The sequence below is a fragment of the Typopeltis vanoorti genome, chromosome 21 (assembly GCF_054136105.1).
Source record: "Typopeltis vanoorti isolate ZY-2024b chromosome 21, IOZ_Tvanoo_1.0, whole genome shotgun sequence".
Classification (NCBI taxonomy): domain Eukaryota; kingdom Metazoa; phylum Arthropoda; class Arachnida; order Uropygi; family Thelyphonidae; genus Typopeltis; species Typopeltis vanoorti.
The window spans coordinates 22,333,305-22,348,585 of record NC_143569.1 but is presented as its reverse complement, the minus strand read 5'-3'; the positions used below and the strand labels follow the sequence as shown (position 1 = coordinate 22,348,585).

The window sequence follows — 15,281 nt, the reverse complement described above, 5'->3', positions numbered from 1 at the left end:
GATAAGCAAGAAATATTTTCATTTAAATCCTAATGAAACCTTACATGAATTACAATATATGAAACCAAAAACTGATATAAACAGTGTTACTAAATGTCTCATGCAGGAAGACATCATTTATGAATTACAGTAAAGAAAATGCCTGCTGTGATTTCAATACCTCCATTCATTTATTTATTTATTTAAAATATGGGAAAAAAATACAAGAAATAAGTAAAACAGTATATGGCCTGACAACTCAGTTAACCAATCAACGGCACTATATGGAAGTAAATATAAGTTCCTGAGGCTTTTGGAGAAGGAAGGCAGCATCAGTGTTATGATGCATAGTCTCCACAGCACCACACATGCAAAAGGGTGACTGTGAAATTCCCCACATTCCCCACAGATATAAGTAGGCATAGCAGCTTTGTCCGTCTGTCCTAAATCGGATTAGCTGGCTCCAGAGGTTTTGAGGTAGATTCAATCCTAGAGAGTTGATAATCGGATATGTATAATCAGTTATTTGTAGTTCATTCCAGTCTTCCCCACCAGTCCTGGGGACCATCATCCATTTCCACATGCCAAATAGGAGATCTGGAGTAAAGTGGCAAGATATCTTGATGTATAGGAAGGTACATGTTATTTCTGAATTTTTTTTTTTTTTATTTCTTTAATTTTTTATTTCATGGTAGTTTTTTTTCTCTTTTGAAGTATGGAGGAGTGATGTGGGAAAGAACAGATAACCATGGGAGAGGAGTAGATCTTAAAGTACCAGAGATGGTTCTCATTGTTGTTAGGCTGTGTGTCTACAAGAGTTGTGTGGTGACTTTGGCTCCAAACTGGCGAACAATACTCTGCAACTGGGAAGACCAGAGCCAAGGCTGCTGTTCTAAGAGTTGAGGCATTACAACCCCAAGTTGTGCCTATCAGCTTGTTTATGATGTTCCTGGCAGATATTTTTAACTAAGTTTTTGCCAAATGTTTTTGATAAGTTAGATTATGCTCAAGTGTGACACCAAGATAACAAATTCCTGTGGATAAACTTATATGTTGGTTATACATGTACATGGCTTTAAATTTTTCAGGAAATGACAAGGTAACAAAGATTAATTTCATGGATTAGAATCCTTTGGAGAAGTTTATTTTTTAGTTTTCTGTGAGCCTTGTGGTTATTTAGGTGGAAAGCTGAAACAACAGTTTTGCTTAGGAGATAGTCCTCAGCTTTCAGAGTAATTTTGCACTAAGCTCATATCTTTGCTTAGTGTTTCCTCAAGGCGTTGGAAGGTACTGTACTAACTTGGTTACTCTTTGCTGATTGCTATGTCATCAGCATAGATAAACTTTTGGCTAGCTATTAGAGGGATATTGCTTGTGTACAGATTGTATAGAGATGGGACAAGGACAGATAAATGCATAAACAGGATTGATGATTTGCTTTTTTGTGATTCAGATAAACTTTATTTTCCTATTGGGGAGCATTTGCTGATGTTAGGTCTATGTAGGCAGACCTGTTTTTAAACCCTTTTGGTATTCAGTTTCTATATGGTTTGTGAGAGCTAGGACCTGGTTGCAACAGCTTATATGGTTTGTGAGAGCTAGGACCTGGTTACAACAGCTTATATGGTTTGTGAGAGCTAGGACCTGGTTACAACAGCTTCTTCCAGGTCTGAACCCAGCCTGTTCATGAGGTAAAATGACTTCTATTTTTGGAGAAATCTTAGAGAGGATAAGCCTTTCAAAAATCTTGTCAGGAGTGCAGAGCATAGCTCTTCTACTCTGTTTAAGGACTTGACGGCAGAAGCAGTGTCTGGATGGTTCCATTGTTCATATAGTTGACTTATTGGGTTTTAGCAATGCTGTTAAAGTTTGGCATGTTTGAAGTGCTGGTGACTCCCAGTCTATGGAGCAGTGACCAAGCCTTGTGACTTGATCTGGTAAAGTTGAGATAGTTTATTTTCTACATGCCAACAAGCTCTTCTACTCTATTCAAGGACTTTAAGAGGGCAGAAGCAGTGTCTGGTTGGTTTCACTGTTCATATTTTATCTATGTGATAGACACTAATGTGGGATCAGAGGTGGATAAATTGAAGGTTCTTAGGATATTGCAGAATCTCAATGTAAATACAGCTGTGGGATTAGATGGGATATCAGCTAGGGTTTTAAGAGAATATGCAAGAGATCTGGCAATGCCTTTGACTAGGCTCTTTAAATCTCAGCTCTGGTAGAGTTCCAAGGGAGTGGAAAGAGGTCAAAATAATTCCCTTGCATAAGGGAGGTTCTAAGACTGTAACAGCAAATTATAGACCAATCAGTATCTCGGGCATGGTGGTAAAAGCACTAGAAAAATTGGTCAAAAAAGAGAATTTGAGAATGGGTAGATAAAAATATGATAATGTATGAGGGTCAACATGGCTTTGTGAAGGGTACGTCATGCCTTAGTAATTTGCTAACTTTTTATAATAGAGCTAGGCTGAGTTGTATAAAGGAAATGACTAAGGATGATTTTGCTGGATTTTACAAAGGCATTTGACAGAATACCACAATGGAACTCTGTTATGCAAGGTAGAACAAATGGAGATGGATATGACTGGTTATGTGGATAAGAGAGTGGTTGCTAGACAGATATCAAAAAGTGGTATATAGAGGAGCAAAACAGGTGACTAGTGGTGTGCCACAAGTTTCAGTGCTGGGACCATTTCTCTTTAATTTGAACATAAATTATATAGGAAATAACCTGAAAGGAAAATATATGCAGTTGTTTGCTGACATCCTGATTTAGTTAATCAGGAGCCTCCATAGCTCAGTCGGTATAGACGAAGCCCTTTAATTGGAAAGACCTGGGTTCGATTCTCATCCAAGACATGAGGAACCTTTATCTGGTCTCATTCGACTAAAGGTGAGTTAGCCTTTTTTTTTTTTTTTTTCCACTAGAAAACTAGGGTTTTTCGTCCCCAGGCAAAACCGGCCTGGGTTCAATTCCCGTCCAAAATGTGAGGAACCTTTATCTGGTCTCTTTCAACTAAGGGTGAGTTAGTCGGTCTAATATGGGATAAGGGTTTTTTTTTCACCTGGAAACTCAGGTTTTTTGTCCCCCAGAACAGGCCTCGTGAACACATGGATCTACTGACAGGATACATCGGAAGGCATTGGATCAACTACGTTATCCTCGAGATGTTCGCGGTTGTGAAGTCCACAGCTAAAGAACGTCAAGTTCGTGAAAAGCTTAAGACAAGACAAGACAATAGTTAATCAAGGTGATGCGAAGAGCTTGCAGGATGATTTAAATAGGCTGTCAGTGTGGGCAAAAGATAATGGGTGTCAGTTTAATGTGGAGAAATGTAAAGTTATGCATTTTGGGATAAATAGATTATGAGCCATGTATCATATTGATGGCACTGTACTCCAGGAAATAGATGAAGCTAGAGGGGTGGTAGTAGACAGAGAGTTAAAGTTTAGAGGACAGACTGCTAAGGTAGCCCATAAGATTACTTGGCTATTGTAGAACATATTAACAAGTTGAGATATGGAAGTTGTTATTCCTTTTTGTAAGGCCTTGATATGCCCACATCTGGATTACTTTGCTCAAGTCTGGTCTCCCAGATTTCTTGGGGATGAGCAGTGGAGAGGAAAGGCAGACAACCAATTCCTGATGTTCTTTTTTGGTTGTATTCATTAATTTTTAAGGTGACTGAAGTGATTTAGAGACTGTAGTGGATTTTTTGAACATAGCCTTCTACTTAAGCTGTGAATGCAAACCTTGTTGAGTTTTGTGACATTTGAGCCAGTGTGTCTACTTTGATACTGTGTTCTCATTTCTTATAGTGTCCAGGATACTACTGTTGGTTATTTGGACCCCATTAGTCAGAAGTTGCTACTTCCTAGTTGGGAGCTGATTCAGGCTACCATGAATCCCCAAAACAGAAGTAATTTCTGATATGGAGCAGATGCCAGTGCATACATAGCTTACCTGGTGAACAGTCACTGCAGTTGATCTTCAGGTACTTTCTCAGGGGCAGGATTATTTAATGGTGGCATAGCATGCATATCACATTATCATCTTGGGGTTGGCAGTGGAGATAACTGCAAATGGAGTATATGGAGGGCAGCAGGAAAACCTAATGAATAAGTATTCTCAGACCGACAGCAGCATTTCTATCAGTGGTGGAGCAGTTCTTGGCAAGGCCTCTTAAACAAAAACACCACAGAAACCTGGATAACAATATGCCTACATTATATTAATGTAAAAGTAATGTGTAAGAAGCTGTCAAGGTAAGTGCAAAATTTGTAGTTGTCTTATACAATGAGTATAGCACAAAATAAACATTTTGAAAAGAAATTTTGGGAGTTGTCTTATATATCCAGTTGCCTTGTACTTGATATATGATAATCATGGACATTTTATGCTAATAAATTAACCATGATTATTCATTTATTTGCAAGATGTTATAACTGCACAAAAAAAAAATTTCTGACAAATTATTAGGGTAAGTGCAACATTTGTAGTTGTCTTATACAGTGAGTATTGTGCAAAATAAACATTTTGAAAAGAAATTTTGGGGTTGTCCTCTACATCCAGTTACCTTGTACACTGGCGTATATGGTAATCGTGGACATTTTATGCTAATAAATTAACCATGATTATTCATTTATTTGAAAGATGTTATAACTGCATCACAAAAAAAAAAGTTTCTGATAAATTATTTTACTCTATTTGTATGAAATAAAATTTTTACAATAATAAATGATAGTTAATCAAATATAACAGTTTATTTATTATTATTATTTTGATAGCAATCCCACTCATGAAAAGTTGGGAATCCAAAGCTAACATTAGTAACAGAATACCTGAGGGTCAGGCTCAAGCCCTGTTCTAGAGGACATAAATGATCTCTCATATCACCTTTAGCAAGAGAATTCATCAGTGTCATCAAAATCCTCACTTCATATTTGGTTTTGGAATTACTTATTTAATTACAATTACCAGTGATTAATTTTGTGGAACTTACTGCATGTGCACGTGTGTATGTATACAAGCAGTCCCTGACTTAATGTAGGAGTTGCATTCGGTAAACTCTACATAACTCAAATTTTACATAAGTCAGATTTAATTCTTTTGCCTATTAATCACACCCTATTGCTTATGTGTATGATGTAGTGCATTAACATGTTTTATAAGTTATTTCTGTTAGTTTCGGTCACAGAATTCACATAAAATGAATTTCAGTATGTAAAAGTAATTATGAATGAAAAGTAATATAACACAATATAAATAGTATGCAAAAACTAAAAAAATTAAAAAATTTTAATTTGGCCATTTGATCTTTCTTATGAAATTATCAAGAGATGACTGAATTGTCTTCTCCTTTATAAATCTCAGTAACAGGCTAGCACATCCATTTTTCATTGCACTTTTAAGAACCATGAGACATTAGAATCCATGCAAATGTTAAAAATATGTATGCAGCACATGCTAAAGAAAGTACATACAGGCATGCACCATGTGGGCTTTCTATCTTATAGAAGACTGCAGTTAGATGGTGTGCAAATAATGCAGGAAAATTTCAGGATGTGTGTGTGTGTGCACGATTATACATACATTCACAGTAGATTTTATTAATTGGTCTGTTGGAAGAACAAAAAAAACAAAATGAGAATATAAAAAGAATTTGCTTCGTTTGTTTGGGACACAGTGCGGTTTAATTGGGCCAGCCAGTAACCTCTACCACATGGAGTGTTAGAAAAATTACATAATCTTGCATCAAAAATTTAGAGCTATTGTCATCTACAGTGCTGATGAAATAGGGCTATTTTATCGTGACACAATGGATGGTTCCCTGTGTTATAAACATGTATACTGTTTGGATCAATGAACGTAATGAATCTATGAGTTTTGTATTTTGTATTGAAAGTGGTTAGTTACAGGAATGGCCAGGCTTGGATGGTTTTAAAGGGATTGGAATGAAGAGTTTACCGGTTCAGTACAATGTGAATAAAAATGAGTTTAGGACATAGAATTACAACTGAAATCGAGAAAACTTTTACTGGTTCTTAACAATTGCTAATGTCTTGTCAGGTGTCCTCTCCCTCCAGTAGATCGACTATCATGTTTCTCCATGTCCCGTTCTGCACCTCTGGTGCATTCCTCATATGAGAGAGATGTACATTCTTCTATAATTTTCATCCACTCCAGTGTTTATCTTCCTCTCCTCTTTTCTTCAACAGTTCCTTCAAGGTGTCCTTTGTAGAAATTGTTCGAAATAGCTGATTTTTCTCTTTTTCATTTCCTTTACCAGGCTTCTGTTTTCACCTACCATCTCTCTATACCTCTTCGTTTGTCTTTCCATTATATCTTCATAATTCTTTGTAGCATCTACATTTCGAAGGCTTTCAGTTTTTTCACACTCAGTTTGGAAGTATATATGTCTCTACTCCATATGATAATGTGGACCATATGTAACATTTGGAGATTCTTAGTCTTGCAATTTCAATCCTAATTTCATCTTCTGTCTTTCCATTCAATATGATCAAGTGTCCGAGGTATATACATGTTTGCACTTGCTCTAGTTTATTTCCTTTTCTCTTGAAATTATCATGATTTTTGCCTTTTTAAAGTTGAAATTGAGACTGTTGTTTGCTGTACTAGTGGGTTTCGTCTATAAGAATTTTGAGGTCATATTTGTTTTCAGCTGGAAGAACCATGCCATCTGCATATCTTAGGTTATTAATATTTCTGTACCCTACAATGATTCCTTTGAGGTTACTAATTTTCTGTTAAAGAGAATCAGAGAAAAGACACAGCCTTGTCACACACCTTTCTGAACTGGGAATTCTTCTGAGATCTCTTCATTTATTCTCAAAGATGCAGTCTATTCCTGGTAAAGATTAGTTATTAGCCTTATATCTTTGCCGTCCATGCCTATTTTGTGAAAGAATTTCAATTAATTGCTCATGTTGAACATTGCTGAATGCCTTTTTTTAATCTGTGAAAGAGATGCACGTGTTTTTGTTTTCTAAATATCATTCTATGATGGTTCTGATGTTGAAAATACCTTCTCTTGTACCAACATTTCCCTTAAAGTCACTTTGTATAACATTTATTTCTATATTTATTTTTCTTTTAAGAATAACATAAGAGAACTTTTGATACTTGACAACCGATGAGGCTGATTGTCCTGAACTCTTCACATCTTGTAGCTTTTGGTTTTTTGGTAATTGGAATGAAAATTGAGTGGTTAATATCTTTGAGTTGAAATCCAGTCTCAATACATCTTATTGCATAATTTTGTTAGGAATTTCAGTTCTTCATTTTGAGCCCTCAACCATTCTGCCAAGCTATTATCTGTTCCTGCAGCTTTATATGGTTTTAGTTTTCTGATGGCCTTTTATTCAACTTCGCAAAGTAAAATGGATTGTCCTAAATCTGTCTGTTCAGGAATATTATTTCTTTGTTGTTCATATAATGAACAACAAATGAACAGTCATATAATTATTTCTTTGTTGTTCATTGTGGTGAATGAAGTGGAGGTGAGTAGTCTATTGCATAACCTCAATGTCAATACATCTGTGGGATTGGATGGTATACCAGCTCGTGTAGTACGAGAAGCAGTTAAAGAATTGTCAGTACCCTTGACCATTTTGTTTAATTTGAGTCTCAGGTCTGGGTTAGTCCCGAGTGGGTGGAAGGAGGGGGAAAATAGTTCCACTGCATAAAGGTGGTTCCAAGACTGCTGTTGTAAATTACCGACCGATTAGCATATCAAGGATCATTGTCAAGGTCTTAGAGAAATTAGTCAAGAAAAGAATACAGGATTGGATAGATGAAAATGGGATATTGTATGGAGGACAACCTGGTTTTGTGAAGGGTAGATCATGCCTCAGTAACTTGCTCACGTTTTATAACACAGTGACGGCTGAACTGGATAGGGGTAATGGGTTTACAGTGATACTACTGGACCTTGCCAAGGCCTTTGACAGGATACCACATGGAACCCTAATCAGTAAACTGGAGCAGATGGGGATAGATATAGGGTTGGTAAGACGGATAGGAGGGTGGTTGAAGGAGAGATACCAGAGAGTGGTTTATTCAGGAGTAGAGTCCAAAAGACGGCTTGTGACTAGTGGTGTGCCTCAGGGTTCTGTTCTTGGACCACTGCTTTTCAATTTGTTCATCAATGATATTGGAAAGGATTTGAGAGGAAGTGTTCACTTGTTTGCTGATGATGCAAAGTTGGGTAGAGCAATTGTGAGTGCACAGGATGTCAAAATTTTACAGGATGATTTGGATAGTTTAGAGGACTGGGCTAGGAAAAATGGATGTCAATTTAATGTGGCAAAGTGTAAGGTTATGCACTTTGGGGTGAAAAGAATAGCAGCAGTATATCGCATTGGTGGAACCGTACTCCAGGAGATTGATGAGGCCAGGGATTTGGGAGTGCTGGTAGATAGGGAGTTGAAGTTTAGGGGGCACATTGCAAAAGGGACTAAAACAGCTCACCAAATTACTTGGCTTATGAAAAATACTTGAACATGCAGAGACAAACAAGTTGTTGTTCTTCTGTATCGAGCCTTGATAAGACCCCATCTGGACTTCTGTGCCCAGTTATGGGCACCAGGGTTTTTTCGTGATGGGGAGGAAGTGGAGAGGGTCCAGAGACGAGTGACCAAGATGATAGCAGGTCTGTGGAATGAACCTTATGAGAATAGGTTGAAGATTTGTGGGTTGCAGAAATTGGACGATAGGCGAAGGAGGGGTGATATGATTGAGACATTCAAATTACTGAAGGGATTTTATAAGATTGATCCAGAAGATATTTTTGAAAATATGACTGGTGGTGGGAGGACTAGGGGCCATGCATGGAAGCTGGGCAAGAGCGTGGTTGACAAGGGTGTTAGAGCTAGGTTTTTTACTTGGAGAGTGGTGAATGAGTGGAACAAGCTTCCAGAGTCTGTTGTGGGTGCTACGACCGTGAATGAGTTCAAGGCAAGATATGATAGATACTGTGTGAATGTTGAATAGTTGTTCCAGACATGATGTTAGGGCCTCCCTCGATGAGTCTGTTGACTCCTTGCAGTTTCCCGGAACAACAACAATAATAATAATAATATAATAATATAATTTCTTTGTATATTCAATCCATATTTCCATTTCTTTTTTATCAATTAGAATATGGTCTATTGAATCTCTGATGACACTTGTGTGATTTCCTTTATTTGTCCTGATTATAATTTCTCTGATCTTTTCATGCATTTCTCTGCTTCTGTGCTTTATATCAAGGTTTCTGTGTCTGTACATTTATTCCTAATCCATTCCTCTTTGGCTTTCCTGCATTCTTTTTTTATTACTTTATTCATGCTTTTATATTCAGGTTTTTCCTTTACTTTTTCCTTTGTTCTATCAACTTTAAGATTTATTTCATTTATCCAAGGTTTATTCTTTTTTCCTTTTTAATTGTGGAAGTGTATTTTTAGCTGCTTCGTTAATGCTATTTTTGAATATTTGCCAGTTCATGTTAATTTCATCAGTTGTTCTTCTATTTTCTGGTAATGGTGTCAGACTTGTTAAGGGACTTTGTAAATTCTTTTATAAAGCAGTCTTCAACTTCTTGATTGTTAAGTGAGTCTGAGTTATAAGCTTCTCTTATGAATGGTTGGTTTGGTATCTTAAGTTTTATTTTGATTTTTGCAATCACTGGGTTATGGTCAGATTGTATGTCTGCTCCAGGATATGTTTTTGTTTGTGTTATCACATTTTGGAATCTTTTGCTTATTATGTAATCAATTTGCTTTCTTTAGATGTCTCCAAGGCTTTTCCATGTATATAGTTGTCTGGAAGGATGTTTAAATAATGTGTTTGCAATTATTAAGTCATTGGTTTCACAGAGCTAGATCATGATAACTAATACATTTTTTTTAGGTACATAAATGTACCTAAAAGAAAGGACATGATAACTAATAATTAGGGAATTGACAGCGTACACTAGAAATATAAATTAAATAAACTTTAATATATACCTTGCGATATTTTGGCAAACGTCACGTTGTCATATTCTTGGAACTTATTACAAAGACAAGTGCACACAAGTACTACATAACAGCAAATGAGAACTGAAGCTAACGTTTTCCTAAAGTAATGATGGTGCCCCCTGGCGGGCTATATTAGTAGTTTTTGGCCTTTGGGCTGAAGTTCTTCTGATAAATGTTTCCCAAATTTGGGGCAGTCTCATGCATCTTGGTAATCTTGAGTTGGTGAATACACTTGGATAATATATTAGTTAAATGGTTGCGAGTTATTTTGGCTGTTATGATTCTGTTATTTATGGGCCAGTATCGATGGAGAGATTTTGCAATTCTATTACTTAGAATGAGTGCTACTCCATTAAGATGTAAATTACTGCCAGAGTAAATTATAGTATGATTTTTTTTCCTTCTTGTTATTATGTCTGTATCTGTCCACCTCACTTCACTGATACCTGCAATGTCTGCCTTCATCACTTCTAATTCCTGGATAAAGTTGTCTAATTTGCCCGCATCATAAAGTATACTGATGTTCCACATTACTATTTTCATCAGATTGCTCCTGGTTTTCAGACGAGGCATCTGAGAATATCCTCCTTAGAGGGTTTGGGATATCATCTTTATAGTACCGTGGTAGTTCTTGTCCTACAGTTCCCCATTTCAAGCTCTTCTTTCTTGTAGCTACAAGAGCTGATGGTTGCAGGGGCTCAACCAGATCTGTAACTTCATATTGTGACATGGTGTGTTTCATGGTTGGCTATGAATAAGTACATGGTGAGGCCCCAATCTCTTCCATGGTGACTGGCCACAAGTTCCTTAGATGTCAGGATCGTGCCCTCGATGTGCCAGACATCTTGTTATCATTGGTGTCATTGATTAATCTATGTTGATTCTTTTGCCATCTTGACTATTCCAGACTTTGTGCACATAAAGGTTGACATTCCATGTTTACAGTATTCTATATTGCCGATACCTTCACTTAGTTTAGCCTGCCAGCTGAGGCGGTTTACTGGGGTGTGGCCATTGGTGTGCACTTCCAACTTCTTGGAGCCATAAGTGAGAGTTAAGTGTATGTGAGGACCAGAGCCCAATATCCTGATCCTGAGATCAGTGGCTGACATCGATACTAAGGTGCTACCTCTCCATACATCCCACTGCTAATGAGGTCAGTACAAAAGTTAATTTTTTTACAGGAAATACAGTTTATGGCTGATAGTTGGTGAGACATGTGCAAGACTATTCAAAAATTTTTTGCTCACTCTGATTTTAAGCATTCTGTCATGGATATGCCAGATATGGCCAATAGTGAAAATGACATCCTGGTAGATGTGAACTGCATCAGAAACTATGAAGAGTTTGTATCTATTGATGGCAATTTTCAATAATATAACGAAAATGAAGATTTTGAGGAGGAAACAGTAGCAAAACATCAGAAGACATTAGAAAAATAAGAAAGTGATGAAATGACACTTGAAGACTAAGACAAGTGACTACTCAAAACTCATGAAAATTTCAAGTTCTATGACTGTGTGCTGATTTCATTTAATTTGAAAAAAAAAAAAAAATAAAATAACAGGCTATGATCAATTCCTACATCATTAACTGCTAAGAGCTGCATGTGTGTTTAATTAAAGTTAAACACTGTTGTTCAATACATACTTGTGCCATGAGAGGTTTCTTGTATTAACATGAAAAAACACAAGGGATATATAATACTATTTATTTAAGGCCATATATTTTAGCCTGGATATTATAAACCATCTTCATTGGTGACAACAGTTAATTACAAAATAGAACTCAAACAATAGAAGATTTGAAAAAGTAAGAACTGTGTGGTGTTATATATATTTTAGCCTGGATATTATAAACCATCTTCATTGGTGACAACAGTTAATTACAAAATAGAACTCAAACAATAGAAGATTTGAAAAAGTAAGAACTGTGTGGTGTTATATATCAAACAACACAATGGTATAACTGAGGAAATATTGCAATATTAATTATTCATTAGCTATTTAAAAAAATATTGATGTATGATTAAAATAAGACTTTCCGATATCTTAGAGAGAGGTAGTTGCTCTGATTTAGGTTCAGACAGTGATCTAAAGCCTCAGCACTTTCTTTAAAAAACATTCAAATTTATACCAACATCGATGAAGTAGGTGTGTTTCAGACCATAGGATGTGATCTGTTGCTAATATATGATTGGTGTTCTTGTATTCTCTTTTCTACAGTGTCCAGTTTGTCCAAAGTAAGAATGATGACAGTCACGAGGAACATGGCAGACAGCAGAAGGGGAGCTTGACGATGTTTATCTTTTGAAAATGGAATCATGCTCATAATTTGTTGATATAAAAAAAGGTAGCCACTAAACTGTATTTCTCAAGAATTCTGGAAATGGGTTCCAAGATGCCAGAAATGTATGAGGTTGTAACTTGTTATAGTTTCTTTGTTATTTGAGCTAGGATTATACGAATCAAGCTGTTGGATGGTCCTTTCTGAGAGGCCATTGAGTTTTATATATGGTTGATGTTTAAGAGTTCCTGCTGTAATAATTGAGGTGTAGAACAAATAGTATGAGCACATAAGTTTTTATAATTCCAGTCTTCTGTGATGGATGGTGAGCTGATTGCTGTTGATGTAGTGTCCAGTGAAAGTAGGTTGTGATAAACTTTTGGAAATGGAAGAAAACAACAAATTGCTCTTTTAAGATATTCTCCTCCTTCATACACCATCAGGTGAATTATTTTGGTTTAATTGGAACAACTGTCTCTCTCCATCTAAGATATGGGAAAGTTTTATTCTAATCACTCATTTTTTTTTTTTTTTTTTAAAGAGCTAATGAATTACCAATATTGCAATATATAGCATTGTGTTATTTTATGTAATAACATCACACAGCTTATTTTTTCAAATCATCTATTGTTTGCTTTCTATTTTATAATTAACTGTTATTGCCACTGAAGATGGCCTTTAATATTCAGGCTGAAATATATGGCCTCAAATAAACAGTCTTACTTATCCCTTGTGTTTTTTCATGTTAATTCAAGAAATTTGCTTATCAATAAATTGCTAATTTTACTACACAATAAATAAAATCCTTATCTAAATTTTTATTTTATGTACAAACACCTTTTAATCTTTTGTTGTACAACTTTATTTAAATCGAGGCAGCTGCTTAATCGGGCCAAATTATACTATTCCCGATGTAGCTCAATTAACTGGAATACACTATGCTTATATACACATATTGCCGGATTAAGGGGCGGGCTGACTGGACACTTGCCCTGGGTGCAAAATGTAGGGGATGCAAAAACTAAGACCAGCACTAGGGCCTTAGAGCCGGCGTTCCTTCCAAAAATAATGATTCACAAATTTCAAATTCAAAAATGACAGCTTACTTCTGGAAAACATTAATTCACCATTAGAAACGTTATAATTTTTAAAAGCAAGCAATTTGCAGAATGTAGTTCCAAATAAGTGGGTCGCCGTCGCATTGAGAATTTTACTGATGATTCTATATCAATAGCAACAGCTGAAAGAAGTTTTAGCAGATTAAAACTTATCAAAACATATTTGCGATCGACAATGGGGAATGAGAGATTAAATTCTTTAGCCTTGTTATCTATTGAAAATACTGTGGCTTAGAAAATAGACATTAGCGAAAGAATAAAAGCTTTTGCAGATTTAAAATCAAGAAAAAAAAATCTACATTATGATTGATTAAATTAAAATTACAGTGTAAAATCAATAATTTTTGTTTGTAATTATTTTTATTTGTTTCTTTTTTGTGTAATATATCTGAGTGAATAAAAATGATAAGCAAAAATAATGAAGTTATGAAATTATTAATAATTCGAAAAAATACTTATAATTACAATTTAGAAAGTACTGAAGTATAAAAAAAAAACTTAGGGGCATTTTAGACACGGAGTCTGCCCGGGAAACAAAATTATCTTGGTACGGAACTATATCGATAGCAACACACACATGAGAAAAGACCTGGTTTGCAGAAGAAAAAAATCATCTTTCATCAGGACAATGCACCTGCCCACAAAGGTGTTTTGGCAGTGGAAAAATTAAGGGATCTGCACTATGAATTGTTGGAACATCCACCCTATTCCCCAGATTTGGCTCCCTCTGACTTCTGTCTTTCAAAACTAAAACTCTTCCTTGCTGGTCAGCGTTTTTCTTCGAGAAAATCGCTTCAAGAGGCGATTGCAGCTGTAGAGGGGTATTTTGCAGATCTTGCTGAGAACCACTACAGGAACGGGATAATGGCACTGGAGCATTACTGGAATAAATGTATTAGTCTTAAGGGAGATTATGTTTAAAATTAAAATAATTTTGAAATTATAAATCCATTTTTTTCATTGTTAGGCCGAGAACTTTTCAGACCTGGCTCGAATACCCTCCATAGCATTTTCTTCTGCATCGCATGCATAATGATATTACTCATCCATCTAACTCCTACCTGATTGACCCTCCTTACCTTAGGTATACAATTTAATATACTGCTTCCTCTAGATGACTCTTAACTATCTCCAGTGGTGAGCTATGGAAATTTTAACAAAGGGCTCGCATCGTCGAGCAAAAAAAAAGCCGTATTTATTTCACACAAAAACGTTTATTAATACAGCTTGTGTACAAATGCCAATAAAAAGTATGAGGGGACAATCAACCTGTAAAGGCAATAATTTTTAAACAAATATTTCATGATCTAAACATGAAATATTTGCACACAATTATCTATGTTAATTTATCTTACATAAGAAAAAAATTTTTTAACTATCAAAATATAAGAATAAAATCTTTTATAATCGCACATATGAAATAGTCCACATTTTTATAAACAAAATAAATTTGTCGCAAACAAAATTTCTTTTGTTTGCGACAAAAGTTTTTATGACAAACAATCCATAAATAATATTGAAGTACGTTATATTTCTCTTTTGTTTTTATACTTCAAGTGATAATCAACGGTACCAATCAAGGGGCATTATTTTATAGTTCTATTTATTTATATGTGATTACCAAAAGTGAATTCTTATTTGTAAAATGGTAGTAACAGTAACTATAATATTTTATTTAATAAAATCACTTTGTTAGGTATGAGTTACCGTATGAGTTTTTCACTTATGTTTTTTTTTCTTTGAAAAAATAAAAGTAAACAAGAAGAACATGGGGTTTGCAAATTTGAGAAAAATTTAACAAAGGGTGAGTCCCTTATAGCTCACCACTGACTATGGTGAGCTATAAGGAGCTCACCTGATTTAATGACACTG

At 35.5% G+C, this 15,281-nt stretch overlaps 1 protein-coding gene across 1 annotated transcript in view; it reads left to right on the top strand.

The window, feature by feature from the left end:
* Nucleotides 1-5,170, top strand: part of LOC150094670 (putative peptidyl-tRNA hydrolase 2) — a 166,163-nt gene extending 160,993 nt beyond the window's left edge. The window contains exon 7 of the transcript XR_016550143.1: nt 4,774-5,170. The gene's annotated coding sequence lies outside the window, so the exon portion shown is untranslated. The remainder of the gene's footprint in view (nt 1-4,773) is intronic.
* Nucleotides 5,171-15,281: the final 10,111 nt, after the last annotated feature.